Raw genomic sequence first — 19043 nt, 5'->3', positions numbered from 1 at the left:
CATAAGGTCTTCAATTTCGTCCATTTCTTTTGGTCCAAGCATATGTGATGCGAGAATTATACGCACACAAATTAAACCCTCTTTTCGTCAATTGTAGTAAGTATGTAAGTAGGGATCGTTCTGGACCGGGGATTAGGAGGGATTGTTAACCACTTGGATTTGACTTCAAAAACGTAAAAACAAGTTTAAAACACTATACTAAACTCGAAGAATGCAAAACTAAAAGTAAGAAAGATTAAGACTAAAACTTAAACAAAATATGGGGGGGGGGGATTTAAGTTTGGACGAGATTAAACTAAAATGGATAGATTGCAAAGAAAACAAATTGTAAATACGAAATTGACGGAAATGAATGGATGGGAAGCTAGCTAAGGGGTTCATCTCCACACATGTTATACTTGCATACAAAACGATTTCTAATTACTTTTCAATAAACCATGAATTCTCAACGCCCCGGGTTAATTAGGTCCGCTTAAATTAACCGTCAAATTTTCCTTATGTTATTGAATTGGATGATTGCATACGACAACCCAAAGCATTCCTCACAAGTTCCCTACATGAATTGCATAATAGAGATACAAGCAAGAATCATTAAGCATCATGAAAACTATAAGTGTTGACGAGGCATTCGTTACCATGATTGCATGAAACTTATGCCAAGAATTTGTTTAACACGATTGTTTATAAGCAACCTCCACTACTTGTGAATATAAGTTCATAACTATTACGTGAAACTCACTTATATTCTAGCGTCAAATTCATGCATGAAAATTAAGCGTGCACTCTTAATAAACATACATAAATAGGTTATCAATCAAACAGTTAAACAAATTGAATTCACAACTTATGAAACGTAATTAGAAGTAATCAAATCATATTGCAAGCATAAACATATATTTCGAATCACCCCCTAGCTAAGGGGGGTTTAGTTCCTCATACGTACAAGACAAAGAGAATTGAAATTAAACATTGCAATCGAGGAAAAGCAACACCTAAAAATTCCAACAACTCAAACTTGAATTGTATAAACGTTTAGGCACTCTTCTCCTCCTCTTCGTTGTGGCACAAGGTCTAAGGATATGTTGATTGTTGGAGAGTGTTTTAGAGGGATGGGAAGTGATGGAAATAGAAGAGAAGATGCAGGAAATGGAAAGGGAACCCACGGCAACAACAAGGTTGCTGTTTTTGTGTTTGTGTTGTGGTGTTGTGTATGAAATGAGATGATGAATGAATGAATGAAATGAGGTGTTATTTATAGGTAAATAAGGGGGAACATGACAACTAGGAAGTGGGTGGAAATGTGGCTGCAATGTTAGTGAATGATTATGAGTGAATACATGTGTCAATTGCTAGGTTGGAAAGCTGGAATTGTGATTGGAAAACAGCTAGGAAAACATGTGTGTGCTGTGATTGCATGTGTATGTGCTGGAATTATGAATGAAGGCCATGACAAAGGTGTTAATGGTGCTGCAAATGCATATGAGTCGCAGCTAAAAATGCAAAGGTGATGCTGGAAAGGCAAGGGAATGCCACGGCAAAGATTGGAATGTGGAGAAAGGGGTGTGAATGATTATGGGATGCTGGAAATCTGGAAAGGCACGGCAATGATGCTTGTTGTTGGTGAAAATGTGGCTGAATGGATGGATGTAATGGTGTGATTGAATGATTAAAGTGCATGTGTAATGAATTGGAATGACAACTAGGTTATGAGGGGAATGCATGTGGCTGAAATTGCATGTGGAAAGGTAATGAATTATGCACGGCAATGATGTTGAGAAAGAATGTGTTGGCTGCACGGTTTGTGAATGAATGGGGTGTAAAGGTGGCTGCACGTGGAAGAATGTTGGATGATGGGATGATGAGTGTATGAATGAATGAGAGAGAGGTGAATTAGAGTGAATGGCTGAATGGTGCATGTGTGGAGTGACGGCTAGGGTAAAAATTAGGGTGAAAATGGTGTGTGTTTGTATATGGAATTAGGGGTGAATGTGGGTTAAAGTGATGCATGGCTAGGAAATGTGAGTGAATGATGTGCATGTGTGTGAATGCATGTGGAATAAAGAAGAGTATGGAAGTGAATAAATCATAATAGGGCTGCAAGTTTAAAGGGCTAGGGTTTAAGTACATAGAATGAGCCTAAAATAGGTTGGTTTGCATGGCATAGAATGTTTGATTGGGCTAGTGATAGGAGCATATTTAGGCGACTTACTTAGCTTGTTCTCATACATTTACGTTATGTTTCTTTAGTTATTTTAGTTCTTTATGCTTCTTTTGTGTGTTTTCAGGATTATAAGACGTGTTTGACGAAAGGATGCATTGTGGAGTGTTTTGGGGCCTTTTTGGAGCACTATTGGGCTAAGGATGGATAGCTTATTCTTGGAGCCCAAGTGTTGGATGAAATTGAAGGCCTTGTATGCACTTGAGGACACAAAACAATGGCCCTAACCCAATTACAATCACATTGCCATGGGCTTAACACAAACACCATTCCTTGCCATGCAAGGGGGAGCAATTTGGGTCCATTTCATGCACTTAAACCCTAGCCCAATTACACACCATTGCAGCCCAATCCATTCTTTATCATGCACATTCACCACCAATTCAACCACATGCACTTATTCCTCCATCATTACACACCATTGCAGCCACATGCACAAAACACCATCTATGCCGTGCACTCCTTGCAATTCCACATGCATTCACTTCATCATTACACCACCACTCATTCTTTAAATCCACATGCACATTCAATCATTCACTCAAGCACCCTTGTGCCATGTTTCCCCCTTTGTTTCCACCCATTACATGCATCATCATCAAACAAACACTCCATGCCGTGGCCTACTCATATTCCCAATTCCTTTCCAACATTTCACATGCATTTCCACCTTGGTCATGCTTTCCCATTTCATTATTCATTCACTTTGCATTCATTCAATTCCACCCCACATGCACCCTTTATTCTTCATCATTCCAGCCATGCACATTTAATCATTCATTTCATCTCTATGCCGTGCCTTTCACATGCAATTCTAGCTGCATTCACATGCATTTGCAGCACCATTAACCCTTTGCCGTGGCTACCATCTCATTCACAACACAACACACCACAAACACTTCCATTTTCTTCCTTAGCCGTGAGTGTCTCTCCATTTTCTGCACCATTTTCTCCACCACTCCTCATCCATTTCCATAATCCCCCAATCCATTCAACACACCAACAACATCCCTTAGTCCTTGTGCCACAATAAAGAGGAAGATAAGAGGGCCTAAACGTTCATACAATTCACGTTTGAGTTGTTGGAATGTTTACGCGTTTCTTTGATTTCAATGTTTAAATTCAATTCTCTTTGTTTTGTAATATGAGGAATGGAAGAGAAGAGTGCCTAAACGTTCATACAATTCAAGATTGAGTTGTTGGAATGTTTAGGTGTTTCTTTGATTTCAAAGTTATGAGGAACTAAACCCTTTTTGGCTAGGGGTGATTTCAATACCATGATTATTTATGTAATATGAATTGATGAATTCCGGTTATGAACTCTTGATTCGTGAATGCAATTGGCTTAACTATTTGATGATTAACTTATTTGTGTTTGTTGATTGAGGGTCGACACTTAATTAGCATGCATGAATATGTGGCTAAAGTTTAAGAAGGTTTCACATAATCGTTACTAACTTATACTTGAAAGTAGTGAAGGTCGCTTGTCACGATCGCGTTAAGTTTAATTCTTAGCATGAGTAACATGATGTCATAGTTGCAAATGCTTTGTCAATGCTTATGGTTTTCATTTTTCTTAATGATCTTCGATTGTATCTCTATTATGATGACATGTAGGGAACTTTTGAGAATGTTTTGGGTTGTCGAATGATGCCATCCAATCCAATAATATAAGGAAAATCTGAGGATTAACTAGTGATGTCACGGTTAATTTGGGGCATTGTCGTTCATAATTCAATGAAGGAATAACTGGAAATTGATTCATATGCATAAATATCATGTGTGGAGAAAGAACCTCTAGCTAATTCACCAACCATCTTATTTCATCAATTTCATATTTACATTCTGTCTAGTTATTAACTTGTTTCGTTATTTCAATTTTCGTCAAACCTCAATCCCCCTTTTGCTTTAATGTTCAATATAGTTAGAAATCAATTTAGTTTGTGTTTTTAAAGCATTTTGATTCTTTTGGTTTGTCTTAGTGTTTTAACGTTTAGTTTCACATTCTTTGAGCCTAGTTTAGTGTTTTATATTGTTTTTACGTTTTTAAGTCAATTTAGAAGGTTTTAGCAAGCCCTCCTAATCCCCGGTCTAGAACGATCCCTCACTTATCCATTCTACTACAATTGTCAAACGAGGGTTTAATTTGAGTGTCAAGTAATTCTCGCATCAGCTAGAGGTTTTCCATGGCTCAAAGGATTTTTTTGATTGGGCTAGGCCCTTTGTTTTATGTCCCCAAAGAGCATACAAGGCTTCAATTTCGTCCATCCTCTTTGCTCCATGATTAAGCTATCCAATCCATGCCCAAAAATGCCCCAAATAGCCTCAAAATGCACTTTCTTGCTCCCTAAGCCCTTAGAACCTGAAAACACACAAAAGAAGCATAAAGGACTAAAATAACTAAAGAAACATAACGTGAATGCATGAGAACAAGCCATTTAAGTCGCATGAATATGCTCCTATCAAACTCCCCCACACTTATCTTTTGCTAGTCCTCGAGCAAAACAGAAAGAAAACCAAAACAAAACAAGTAAAACACAACCTAAACCTTCCAACAATTGTCTTAGGGATTTCCAATGCACATGACATGTTAAAAATCATCATTCTCACAGATTTTAGTCATCTTCACACTTAAGTACATTCTTAATCATAGTCACCACATACTATTTCACAATTAAGCATTTAAAACCATGTTTTGAATGTAGTAACATGCCTTAGAGAATTTGCTCAATTCCTTACAAGATATGCACTCGATTTTCACTCAGATTTTCTAACTACACACCCTAATCTAGTCATATGTGAGAAGATTAATGAAAACGAACACTCACATATATATATATATATATATATATATCACAAAGAGAGCAATTTCCGGAGTTAATAAGCATGTTTAGATATGATCTCATGAATGGAATGCTACCACTTAGATGCGAGAACCAGTGACACCATATGCTCATACCAAGTTCAAACTCCACAAATTGAAACACTTAACACTCAAGATTGAAGTCACGGGTTGTAATGGGGCTTGGGACGTGTGGATAACAAAGAAGGGATATGGAAAACAAAGGTTCTCAAAGAAATAGTGAGCAAAGCACTTGAATCAACTTAGAATTCACTTTTGAATGAAAACTCAACTTTTGAACAAAAAGGGAGAATTTAGACAATTTACGGCCAGAATTGGTGTTTTGGACCCTTTCTTCCGTCACTCATTCTTTCATTTTTTTCAAGCTCTTTTTTCTTTCTTTCTTTCTTTTTTTTTTTTTTCTTTTCTTTTGAATCTCAAAACATACATAAACACTTAAACATTCTCTCCCCCACACTCATTTTCTTGCATAATGTAACTCAAAAGGAATTCATTTAAGTCATGCTCATTATCTTTTTAAGACAAGGGTATGGAATGTCCTAATCTAGGCTAGGTGAGGAAAATGTGGGTTAACAAAGAATAAAGGCTAAACAAAGCTCAACGGGGGTAAAACTTACAACAAATACGAAATATGGGAAGTGAGGCTATTTGGCTATGGTGGCAACTACACAACTTCATCTTGATATATGTTATGCAAATCAATAACATGCTTTGAATGAAATGGGCATGAGTTCTAGCATTTGGAACTATATGATGAAACGCCTTCTAAGTAGTAACCAAGCAAAGAATAATGAGATCATGCAACGACTTTAGAAAACAAGAAATCACAGATTATACTCTCCAAAGAACGTTATAGGCTCAAGTCTCTCAGGGTTGTAGCGTTTGTTTGAGTTCCTTCCTTCAAGCATGTTACAAAAACGAATTTTTCTTTTATGATTGCATGTGAAGTCATACATTATAACCATAACCAAGCATATACCAAGAGTAAATCAAACTTTTCTCTATGTTTATAACTCTTTTTAACAGTCATGCACTTACAAACCAAATCCTTATCATTGTGTTGGAAGGTGACCTATGACACAAAAACGACTCAAAACACTCTTTTTAGGCTTTTCAAAACATGTTTTTCAAAATTTTATGTGATTTTCGAATTTTTAAGTCAAAACACACTAAACACACTTAAAAACAGCAAGAAACAACATTTGAAGTTATGGTGGAAAAAAACCCTCCGAATTTGCATCAAAACACTTTAGTTACCCCCCCCCCCCCCACACTTCAATCAAACATTGTCCTCAATGTTTAAAACATACCAAACAAAAGTAAACACATAAACAGCAACTAAACATACTAAATATGGCAGAATGTATCTAACAAATAGAAGAGTTTAGAGATGCAAATCTGGTTATGGAGTGTAAATTCCATCTTCTCCTTGGTGATTGCAGTGAGGCTTCATCTTGAGTTTTTCCACAGGCTACTCTTGAACTGAGCTGGAGATTCTTTTGGTTTCCTCCGATCGTTGATTTTCCTTTGTGCTACTCTTGAACTGGGCAGCAGGATTCTTTTGGTCTCCCCCGAAGGTCTGAGCTTACTCCTTTTATCTGTTTCTTTGTTCAATCTCTCCAATTCGTATTGAAGAGGGTTAGAGGATAGCTCAGCATATGCTTGTCTCCTCATGCTTCGATGTATCATTTTCCTTTGCCTTACTTGCTCCCCTTTGCAGAAGTGGTCCCTTCTCTGGAAGTGTATCAACCGTTGAAGATGACTACTCGAGAACAACGCTAGGTAAGCAACCAGGGAATAGAGTCCAGGTAGACTCCAAGTGCCGGCTGATTGCTTCTTTCACTTTGCCATGCAGGTAATATCAAGGACAAAGGAAAAGACAGGGAAAAAGCATGATATGAGATACCTTTGCTTTTGCCCTTGATGATATGAGATACCTTTGCTTTCGAAGAGGCAGCGAATGAATCCACATGCTTTGATCCACCGTTTCCTCTTGCCTCCTTTGTACTCCAGGCATTTGGTATCTTCTTTGGGGGATACATCCATGGTTGAAAATGTGTTCTCAAGAGAAGGAGAAAACTGAACATGTTTGTGCGGGTTGGTTGCAGCTTACATTTTCGGCCGAGAAGGAAAGTTATGCGTTTGTGGCTGTATGCCTTGCCATGAATGTTGATGTATATAGGAATTGTAATGGCAAATGGCAGTGCGGATGCGGCAATGTCTTCCACGCGTCTTCTAAAAGCCGGGAGCTTTTCACAAAGTGGCACGCGTCCTCTGAAAAGCCGGGAGCTTTCGACAAAGTTGCACTCGCTTTCTGGAAAGCCGGGAGCTTTCGGCTTTGTCACCCACGTTTGTCAGCTAAAGTGTGCAGCTGATTTCTCGCATTCCAAGCGTCTTCTGAAAAGCCTGGAGCTTTTGACAAAGTGGCACACGCTTTCTGAAAAGCCTGGATTGCGTCTGAAGAGCTGGCGATCTTTACGCCGGAAAATCCGGCTTTGAAGAGTGGTGTCTCTTCATTTCTGAATCGGTGAATGCCTCTCCTTTAATAGAGGTGATCGATCACCTCTATCATGCACACTCTAAAAATTACCCAGAAATCGTCTCCGGCCCGTCGAGATTTCACTCCATCCAACCCTTCTCTTTTAACTTCTTGAAAAATGGCTAGCTCATCTAACCCATCAAACATTTGCTTAGATTTGAGTCTAAGCAATGATCCGGTTGCGCCGCGTCAGGATAAGGTATGGTGCCCGTCTTTCTTATCTTCTCATGGCCCTCTTACAGGTGAGGACTCTGTGATGACGGATGCAACAACGGCTACGATAGTAGCTCGGAACCTCCTCACTCCCAAAGATAGTCAGTTGCTTTCAGGACGGTCCGATGAGTTGGCCGTTCAAGAGTCCTTGGCTCTTAGCGTTCAATGCGCTGGCTCTGTGTCCAACATGGGCCAACGCCTTCTTGCTCGCTCCCGTCAGGTTGAATCCTTGATGGCGGAGGTGGAGAGTCTTAAGCAGGAGGTCAAATAGCTTAAGTACGAGAACCGAAGTTTGCACGCGCTTGCCAACAATTATTCGACAGGCATGAAGAGGAAGCTTGATGAGCTGAATGACTGTCAAAGACTTGCGGCTTTCTTCCAGAGGCACCTCTTTCCTGGGTCATCTAGCGTTCCACCAAGGTTTGGGGCCTTGAATGATCTATCTTCGGTGCCTCCCGCTCCTATGGCTCCCGCTTCGATGGCTCCCGCTCCGATGGTGTTGCCATGTAGTGGGGCCTCACGTACACAACCCTTGTGAAGGCTCCATCTTTCTGCCTTTTTTTTTTTTTTTTTTTTTTTTTTGATGTAATCTCTCGGAAATCAATGAACAAGCTTTATTCACTGTATTGGGTTGCCTCCCAAGTAGCGCTTTCTTTTACGTCTTGCAGCCGGACGGTACCTCCGTTTAAGCTTGACTAGGTTCCACGGCATAGAGGGGTACCTCCTCCACAACATGCTCCTCAAACGTCTCGTAATAGGGCTTCAATCGATGCCCATTCACTTTGAATTCTTGCTGCGTCCTTGAACTTTTGATTTGCACTGCACCATGAGGGAAAACATTAGTGACAATAAAAGGACCAACCCACTTAGAACGTAACTTACCGGGGAATAATCGAAGACGAGAATTGAATAACAACACTTTCTGCCCGATTGAGAAGGTTTTGCCTCTAATCATCTTGTCATGGACGGCCTTGGTCTTCTCCTTGTAAATCTGGGCATTCTCATACGCCTCATGCCTAATCTCTTCAAGCTCGCTCAATTGTAGCTTCCTATGGTTTCCAGCCGCGTCCACATCCATATTGAAGGTCTTGACCGCCCAATGTGCCTTGTGCTCAAGCTCTATGGGTAGATGGCACGGCTTGCCATAGACTAGCCGAAATGGGGACATACCAATGGGCGTTTTGTACGCCGTTCGATAGGCCCATAGTGCATCCTCCAAGCGCAAGCTCCAATCTTTTCTATTCGACCCAACGGTCTTTTCCAGGATTTGCTTGATTTCTCGATTTGAAACTTCGGCTTAGCCACTGGTTTGGGGGTGATAAGGTGTGGAAACCTTATGCATCACGTTGTACTTCTTAAGCAATGCTACAATGGTGCGGTTGCAAAAATGAGTCCACCATCGCTTATGAGCACTCGAGGCATCCCAAATCTAGAGAAAATGTTAGATTTTACAAAGTCTGCAACAACTCTAGAATCGTTAGTTCGGGTGGCTTTAGCTTCCACCCACTTTGACACATAATCAACGGCAAGTAAAATGTACGTAAAACCAAAAGACATAGGGAATGGACCCATAAAATCAATACCCCAAACATCAAAGATTTCAACAACAAGGATTGGGGTTTGCGGCATTTGGTCTCTTTGGCCTATACTTCAGGTCTTTTGACATCTATCACATGTTAAGCAAAAAGCCCTAGCATCTCTAAACAATGTAGGCCAATAAAAACCACTTTCAAGAACCTTAAACGCTGTGCGTTGTGTGCCAAAGTGTCCACCACATGCATATGTATGGCAAAAACTCAAAATGGAATTAAATTCAGATTCATGCACACAACGACGCACAATTTGGTCCGGGCATATTTTCCACAAATAAGGGTCATCCCAAACATAAAAATGTGCATCCTTTTTTAATTTATCACGTTGAGCCTTGCTTAAGGTGTTAGGAACTTGCTTAGACACCAAAAAATTAACTAAATCAGCATACCAAGGGTTACTTACCTCAACGGACAGAAGTTGTTCATTCGGAAACGTTTCTAAAATGGGAAGGTCTTCTTCTTCACGCACCATTCGACTTAGGTGGTCAGCCACCACGTTCTCACTCCCTTTCTTGTCTCGAATTTCAATATCAAACTCTTGGAGAAGAAGCATCCATCTAATTAGCCGTGGTTTAGCCTCCTTTTTAGTGAGTAAGTACCTAAGAGCTGCATGGTCAGAAAATACAATCACTTTAGTGCCAAGTAAATATGAACGAAACTTATCTAAAGCAAACACAACGGCAAGAAGTTCTTTTTCCGTGGTAGAATAGTTTAGTTGAGCATCATTCAAGGTCCTAGAAGCATAGTAGATGGCGTGGGATTGCTTATTCTTCCTTTGACCCAAAACAGCCCCTATTGCATAATCGGATGCATCACACATGAGCTCGAAGGGCAACGTCCAATCAGGTGGAAGGATGATAGGTGCCGTGGTAAGCTTGTCTTTGAGAAGCTTGAATGCCTTCTCACACTCCTCGTTGAACTCAAACGTCACTTCTTTTTGCAGGAGACGGCATAAGGGTTGTGCAATCTTGGAGAAATCCTTGATAAATCACCTATAGAATCCTGCATGGCCAAGGAAAGAACGAACCTCTCTAACAGAAGTAGGAGAGGGTAAGTAACGTACAAGATCTATTTTAGACTTATCAACTTCAATTCCTTTTTCAGAGATGATATGACCCAAAACTATGCCTTCTTTAACCATAAAATGACATTTTTCCCAATTTAAAACAAGGTTAGTTTCCACGCATCTTTTCAAGATTAAAGTAAGATTATGCAAGCAATCATCAAATGAGTCCCCAAAGACACTAAAATCATCCATAAATACTTCAATTATCTTTTCAACATAATCTAAGAATATACTTATCATGCATCGTTGAAAAGTGGCTGGTGCATTGCATAAACCAAATGGCATATGACGATATGCAAAAGTACCAAATGGACAAGTAAAGGTGGTCTTTTCTCGATCATCCGGCGCTATGACAATTTGATTATATCCCGAATAACCATCAAGAAAGCAATAAAAATAATGACCGGCTAACCTTTCAAGCATTTGATCAATGAATGGCAAAGGGAAGTGATCTTTCCTTGTTGCGGTATTTAGCTTTCTGTAATCAATACAGACACGCCAACCTGTTTGGATACGGGTTGGCACAAGCTCATTCTCGGCATTCTTTATCACTGTCACTCCGGACTTCTTTGGAACACATTGCACCGGTGATGCCCAACGGCTATCAGAGATCGGATAAATCACTCCACAATCAAGAAGTTTGATAATCTCCTTCTTCACAACTTCCATCATTGGAGGGTTGAGACGGCGCTGAGCTTCTCGAGTTGGTTTAGCCCCCTTCTCTAGAAGTATGCGATGCATGCACGTAGTCGGGCTAATTCCCCTAATATCGGCCAAAGTCCACCCAATGGCCGTCTTGTGCTCTTTCAACACTCGGATCAACTTCTCCTCCTCTATGGCCGTGAGTGATGAGGAGGCAATGACGGGCAATGTCTCGTTGTTTCCCAGAAAGACGTACTTTAAATGATCGGGCACTGGTTTGAGCTCAAGTACGAGTGCCTGAATCACTGAGGGTAACAACTTATTAGTGGAAACTGAAATTGAAATTGGGTTAGAAGGCTTACCATGGTGTTGAGGTAGTGACTCAAGGGCAGCCACTATCTCGGCCTCCTCCACACTTCTAGGCACGGCAAAACCAGATTTTTGCCCAATTCCTTGTGCAATTGTTGTTTCAAGTGTATCCCTCTCCAAAGAATCGAGAAAATCCTGCGCCAAATCATCAATTATATCAATGGAAAAGCAAGAATGATCGTCCTTAGGAAATTTAATACTTTCAGAAAGATTGAAGTCAATGACTTCCCTATCAAATTCCATCGTTAAAGTTCCTTTAAACACATCTATCTTGGTGCGGGCTGTTTTCATGAAGGGCCTCCCTAATAGAATTGGCAATGGGGTGGAATGGGGTGAATCCTCCATGTCAAGCACGTAGAAATCCGCTGGAAAAATCAAGTTACCAACCTGCACCAAAACATCTTCCAAAACACCCTTTGGATATGCATTAGAACGATCGGCTAATTGAATTATCACACCATCATTTTTAAGATCACCTAAGTTCATAGATGCATAAATAGAGTATGGCATAACATTAATCGAAGCCCCTAAGTCTAACATGCATTGTTCAAACTTAGTATTCCCAATAACGCACGGAATTGTAAAACTACCCGGATCTTTGCATTTAGGGGGTAATTTCCTTTGTAACACAGCAGAGACATTTTCACTTACTTGAACCACCTCTTTGTTCGAAATCCTTCTCCTTGTTGTACAAAGTTCTTTTAAAAACTTAGCATACCTCGGGACTTGCTTAATCGCATCAAGGAGCGGGATATTGACTTGAACTTTCCGAAAGGTCTCTAGAATGTCCTTCTCGACTTCTTCCTTCTTTGATTGCCTAAACCTGCTAGGAAAGGGCACATTTAGTGGAATAGAACTCGAAAAAGTCGAATTGGGACTTACCTTGGTGGTTTGGGACGGTTTAGGAGGACTAGATGAATTCGGCAAGGTTTGGTCCTCCTCGTCTTGACTTGATTTGGATGTATTTGAGTCCGTTCCAACCTGTTTACCACTTCTCAACATGATGGCCTTAGCGGTTTCAAATCCTCCCTTTGGGTTCATATCGGTTGAACTGGGCAATCTGCCTTGTTCTCTAATTTGCCCCATAAATTCGGCAATTTGACCCATTTGCTTCTCCAAATTGTCCACCCGTTTGTCTTGGATTTGTCTCTCCTTATTTTGAGTTTGTACTTCCTGCGTCAAAGTAGTAAGTAACTTAACAACTTGATCATTGTCCAAAGACATACCTGAGGTTGTTGGGGCAGATTGCACTTGGTTTTGATTAGGGACGAATGGCTTTGTATAAAAGCCCGGTGGTTGCTGCCTAAATCCTCCTTGGGGTTGTTGACCTTGTTGGGGGTCTCGCCATTTGAAATTCGGATGATCACGCCAACCGGGATTGTAAGTATTAGAAAACGGATCCCCACGTGATTGGTATTGGTTGCCATATCCCACGGCATTGAGTGTTTCCCACCCTCCATTCTCGATCAATTGTGGGCACGTGTCAGTAGGGTGTCCTTGCATGGAGCATACGCCACAGAAGCTACGGTTTTGACTTTTGGACCTTCCACCACCTGAGAAATCAACGTAGTAAGGTTAGCCATTTGATTTTGAAGTTCGGTTATGGCACTTACCTCATTGACTTGGTGTTGCCGTGGGGGGTCTCTTTGCCCAACACCTTCATATTGTTGTGCATTATGTGCTCGGTTGGCAATTAGAACTTTTGCAGCCCCTGGAGTTTTATCCACCAATGCACCTCCCGCCGAGGCATCAAGCATTTGGCGTTCCATGGGAAGGAGTCCTTCGTAGAAGTACTGAATGAGTAGTTCCTCCTTCATTTGATGCTGTGGACAAGAAGCAACAAGTGATTTAAAACGTTCGTAATAAGAAGGAAACGATTCACCTTGATTTTGTTGGATGCCACTAATCCGTTTCCTCAAGAGAATGATTCTTGAAGTTGGGAAAAACTTCTCCAAGAAAGCTCTTTTCATACTATCCCAAGATGTAACCGTTCCGGGTGCTAATTCGAAAAGCCAATCCTTCGCTTTTTCCAAAAGTGAGAATGGAAAAGTCTTCATCATCAGAATGTTCCCGTCGACATTTATGGGTGTCATGCTTGAACAAACAACCTCGAACTCCTTGAGATGCTTGTTGGGATCTTCCATGGAAAGCCCATGGTATTTCGGAATGTGGTGCAACAAGCTTGACTTCAACTCGAATTCATCGGTCTTGCCTTGGGCAGCCACGGGGTATTGAATGCATAATGGTGCGGCATTGGCCAATCCTGAAGCGGAAAGCTCCTTGATTGTTCGGTTGTCTGCTTCCATGTCTTCTTCACCCACTGTTGTCTTGGGTTCTTCTTCAGATTCAAAAACGGACTCGGAGCTTTCACTTGATTCGCTAGGTTTTGAGTTCTTTCTCTTTTGTCTCAATTCTCGCTCGAAATCGGCGTTAAAGCTCGAGATATGTTCAAGAATCGGATGAGAACTCCGAGTCATAAACTAGTACACAAAACAAGAAACAAAACAAGAATAAGAATCTGGAATAAAATAAAAACAAAAGAAAATAAAACAATCCAAGAGATTAGCAAAGTTGCTAATCCCCGGCAACGGCGCCAAAATTTGATGCGAGAATTATACGCACACAAATTAAACCCTCTTTTCATCAATTGTAGTAAGTATGTAAGTAGGGATCGTTCTGGACCGGGGATTAGGAGGGATTGTTAACCACTTGGATTTGACTTCAAAAACGTAAAAACAAGTTTAAAACACTATACTAAACTCGAAGAATGCAAAACTAAAAGTAAGAAAGATTAAGACTAAAACTTAAACAAAATATGGGGGGGGGGGATTTAAGTTTGGACGAGATTAAACTAAAATGGATAGATTGCAAAGAAGACAAATTGTAAATACGAAATTGATGGAAATGAATGGATGGGAAGCTAGCTAAGGGGTTCATCTCCACACATGTTATACTTGCATACAAAACGATTTCTAATTGCTTTTCAATAAACCATGAATTCTCAACGCCCCGGGTTAATTAGGTCCGCTTAAATTAACAGTCAAATTTTCCTTATGTTATTGAATTGGATGATTGCATACGACAACCCAAAGCATTCCTCACAAGTTCCCTACATGAATTGCATAATAGAGATACAAGCAAGAATCATTAAGCATCATGAAAACTATAAGTGTTGACGAGGCATTCGTTACTATGATTGCATGAAACTTATGCCAAGAATTTGTTTAACACGATTGTTTATAAGCAACCTCCACTACTTGTGAATATAAGTTCATAACTATTACGTGAAACTCACTTATATTCTAGCGTCAAATTCATGCATGAAAATTAAGCGTGCACTCTCAATAAACATACATAAATAGGTTATCAATCAAACAGTTAAACAAATTGAATTCACAACTTATGAAACGTAATTAGAAGTAATCAAATCATATTGCAAGCATAAACATATATTTCGAATCACCCCCTAGCTAAGGGGGGTTTAGTTCCTCATACGTACAAGACAAAGAGAATTGAAATTAAACATTGCAATCGAGGAAAAGCAACACCTAAAAATTCCAACAACTCAAACTTGAATTGTATGAACGTTTAGGCACTCTTCTCCTCCTCTTCGTTGTGGCACAAGGTCTAAGGATATGTTGATTGTTGGAGAGTGTTTTAGAGGGATGGGAAGTGATGGAAATGGAAGAGAAGATGCAGGAAATGGAAAGGGAACCCACGGCAACAACAAGGTTGCTGTTTTTGTGTTTGTGTTGTGGTGTTGTGTATGAAATGAGATGATGAATGAATGAATGAAATGAGGTGTTATTTATAGGTAAATAAGGGGGAACATGACAGCTAGGAAGTGGGTGGAAATGTGGCTGCAATGTTAGTGAATGATTATGAGTGAATGCATGTGTCAATTGCTAGGTTGGAAAGCTGGAATTGTGATGGGAAAACAGCTAGGAAAGCATGTGTGTGCTATAATTGCATGTGTATGTGCTGGAATTATGAATGAAGGCCACGGCAAAGGTGTTAATGGTGCTGCAAATGCATGTGAGTGGCAGCTAAAAATGCAAAGGTGATGCTGGAAAGGCAAGGGAATGCCACGGCAAAGATTGGAATGTGGAGAAAGGGGTGTGAATGATTATGGGATGTTGGAAATCTGGAAAGGCACAACAATGATGCTTGTTGTTAGTGAAAATGTGGCTGAATGGATGGATGTAATGGTGTGATTGAATGATTAAAGTGCATGTGTAATGAATTGGAATGACAACTAGGTTATGAGGGGAATGCATGTGGCTGAAATTGCATGTGGAAAGGTAATGAATTATGCACGGCAATGATGTTGAGAAAGAATGTGTTGGCTGCACGGTTTGTGAATGAATGGGGTGTAAAGGTGGCTGCACGTGGAAGAATGTTGGATGATGGGATGATGAGTGTATGAATGAATGAGAGAGAGGTGAATTAGAGTGAATGGCTGAATGGTGCATGTGTGGAGTGACGGCTAGGGTAAAAATTAGGGTGAAAATGGTGTGTGTTTGTATATGGAATTAGGGGTGAATGTGGGTTAAAGTGATGCATGGCTAGGAAATGTGAGTGAATGATGTGCATGTGTGTGAATGCATGTGGAATAAAGAAGAGTATGGAAGTGAATAAATCATAATAGGGCTGCAAGTTTAAAGGGCTAGGGTTTAAGTACATAGAATGGGCCTAAAATAGGTTGGTTTGCATGGCATAGAATGTTTGATTGGGCTAGAGGTTTTCCATGGCTCAAAGGATTTGTTTGATTGGGCTAGGCCCTTTGTTTTATGTCCCCAAAGAGCATACAAGGCTTCAATTTCGTCCATCCTCTTTGCTCCATGATTAAGCTATCCAATCCATGCCCAAAAATGCCCCAAATAGCCTCAAAATGCACTTTCTTGCTCCCTAAGCCCTTAGAACCTGAAAACACACAAAAGAAGCATAAAGGACTAAAATAACTAAAGAAACATAACGTAAATGCACGAGAACAAGCCATTTAAGTCGCATGAATATGCTCCTATCAATATGCTATCCATTCCAAGTTCAATTTTGCTCCAAAATGCTCCAAAATGCACATTTTTGCTTCCTTAGCCATATGAACCTACAAACACACGAAAATAGCTTAAACTACTAAAATAACTATGAACTAACAACATAAATGTATGAAAACAAGCTAACTAAGTCGCCTAAATATGCTCCTATCAATCCATCGCATCAACTGGGGAGGCATAGGCTAGCATTCGAAGTGCAATAGTAACCTTCTGATGAGGTGAGAAACCAGGGTGGCCTGCTATGTCCAGTTTCTGTTGAAAGTATGGATTGCCATGTTGGACATCATGAAGTAAATGCTCCAAGACATGACGCCTTATCCAGAAACGACGTCTGAAATCCTATTCGGTGGACACCGAGTTGGGGTTGAAGTAGTTGTTCATCAAATTCTCATGTGCCATCTCTCTATTCTTTAGTTACCTCACACGCCATGACCCCAGCCATGGCTGCCATATATGATGTATTGCGCCATGTTTTATCTTCTTTATCGGACTCCTCATCTTCTCGTCTCATTTGCGCCTATTTGTCTTCCAATTCAGAATTGGATGAGGACCCCCAGTTAGAATCCGAAGAAGATCCAAAGTTGGAATTCATTGCAAACTTGGATTGAAAGAGATATTGGAGAGGGCAAAGCTGAATGTGTGTGAATTATAGGCCAATATCCATCATATTTATGGACATTGGAAGCTGAAGATAAGAAGTGTCACGCAGATGAAAATCCTATCTAAAATTCCCAAAACCAATTACATCTCGACATGTGACACTAGAAATCCTATCCAAAAAATTATTGAGATTACATAGCGACAAGAAATCTGGAGAGTTACTCATATATCGACATGTGGCACTCGGAATTCATGTAAAATTGTTGAGATTCCTTATCGACAAGAAATCTGCAAAGTTACTCATATATCGACACCTGACACTCGAATTTGAGACGTAAAATTATTGAGATTCCATCTCAAAAATTTATTGAGGTAGTTTAATTTAAGTAATCATATTAATTCAATTAAAATAAAAAATTATGTTTGACGTATGGCCCTTTGGCCCCCTCGGTTGGAGATGGTTTTTTGTCATAGGGTTATGTTTGGCCTATGGCCCTTTGGCCTTTTAGTTAGAGATGGTAATAAATATGGCCTGCCACTGTTTATTAAAATATTAATTTCTTGGAGGGCTATAGAGCTAAAAGGAGCCATTTGGCCCTCCTTCGGTTCGAGATGGCCTAAGGTTATGAATTCACCAATAACAATCTTATTTACATTTCCTAGAGCCAACTACTATGTTAATGGTTGTTCTTTCTAAAGTATGAATTAATCCGTGATCAAGCATAAACTCTTGTATCTCTACAAGATAATTCTATCCTATTGGTTATGCATACAATTAAACACATAAAAACACATTACACATAGAACTAGGTTGATATTGGTCATCCTCACTAGTTTGTCTACTCTTCTTAATCTTAGTTCCATTAAACCTAATTAATAGTTTGCATTCCTAAATGTGATTAGTCATTAGAAACTTTAACGTAGAATAAAATACACACAAAGATTAAGAATATAACATAGCATATAATCGGATAATATTAACAAAGTACTTCGCGAATATTCATGTCATGGCTTCATCATAAACCTTAGAAAAAACTTAGTTACACATAGAAAAAATAAAAGAAAGATAGAACCTAGAGTCCATGGCAAAGCACGTCCTTAAGCTCTTCTTCACAAATTGCGGACATAGTGAGTGGTAGTATGGATGTACGGTGATGTCGAGGGATACGATGTCATATCCCGGCCCATGGCAGATCATTTCCCGGGCCCGCTCCACCACCGTAGCACGATATTGTCTGCTTTGGGCTTACCATTCCCTCACGGTTTTGTTTTTGGGCACCACCGTGGCACGATATTGTCCGCTTTGGGCTTACCATTCCCTCACGGTTTTGTTTTTGGAAACTCACGAGCAACTTCGTAGTGGGTCACCCATCATGGGATTGCTCTAGCCCCCTTCTCGCTTAACTTCGGAGTTCCTATGGAACCCAAAGCCAGTGAGCTCTCAAAAGGCCTCGTGCTAGGTAGGGATGGGAATATACATTTAAGGATCACTCCCCTGGGCGATGTGGGATGTTACATATGGGGGTAAGTAGAGAGAGCTTAGGACACCTTATTTATACTAGAAAAACCTTCAGAGGTAGGGGAGAAAATCTTCTAAAATAAAACAAACTCCTAAACAATTAATGACACAAACTAGGAAAGAATCCTTCTTGGCTTGGGAAACACGTCATCTGTCTTGCAAGGCAGTTTTGGGGTCGATTTATCTTCTGGAAAATTCTATAAAAATATGAGAAACATAGCTTGATCTCTTATCTTTCCAAGCATATATTGCACGCCATTAGGAAAAATCGGGCAAAACTCCAAATCTTCATTCTCCCACAGCTGCGCAGTTCTGACGGGAAAACCATTTCAAGTTTTTGGTGGAAAGATATCATGTTGTTTTAACCG

Source organism: the organism of the source record quoted next, unplaced genomic scaffold (assembly GCF_019419815.1).
Source record: "Pyrus x bretschneideri cultivar Hongxiangsu unplaced genomic scaffold, Pyrus_bretschneideri_v1 Contig26, whole genome shotgun sequence".
NCBI lineage: Eukaryota > Viridiplantae > Streptophyta > Magnoliopsida > Rosales > Rosaceae > Pyrus > Pyrus x bretschneideri.
The sequence above is the reverse complement of the archived record's forward strand: the minus strand, read 5'-3'. Positions refer to the sequence as shown.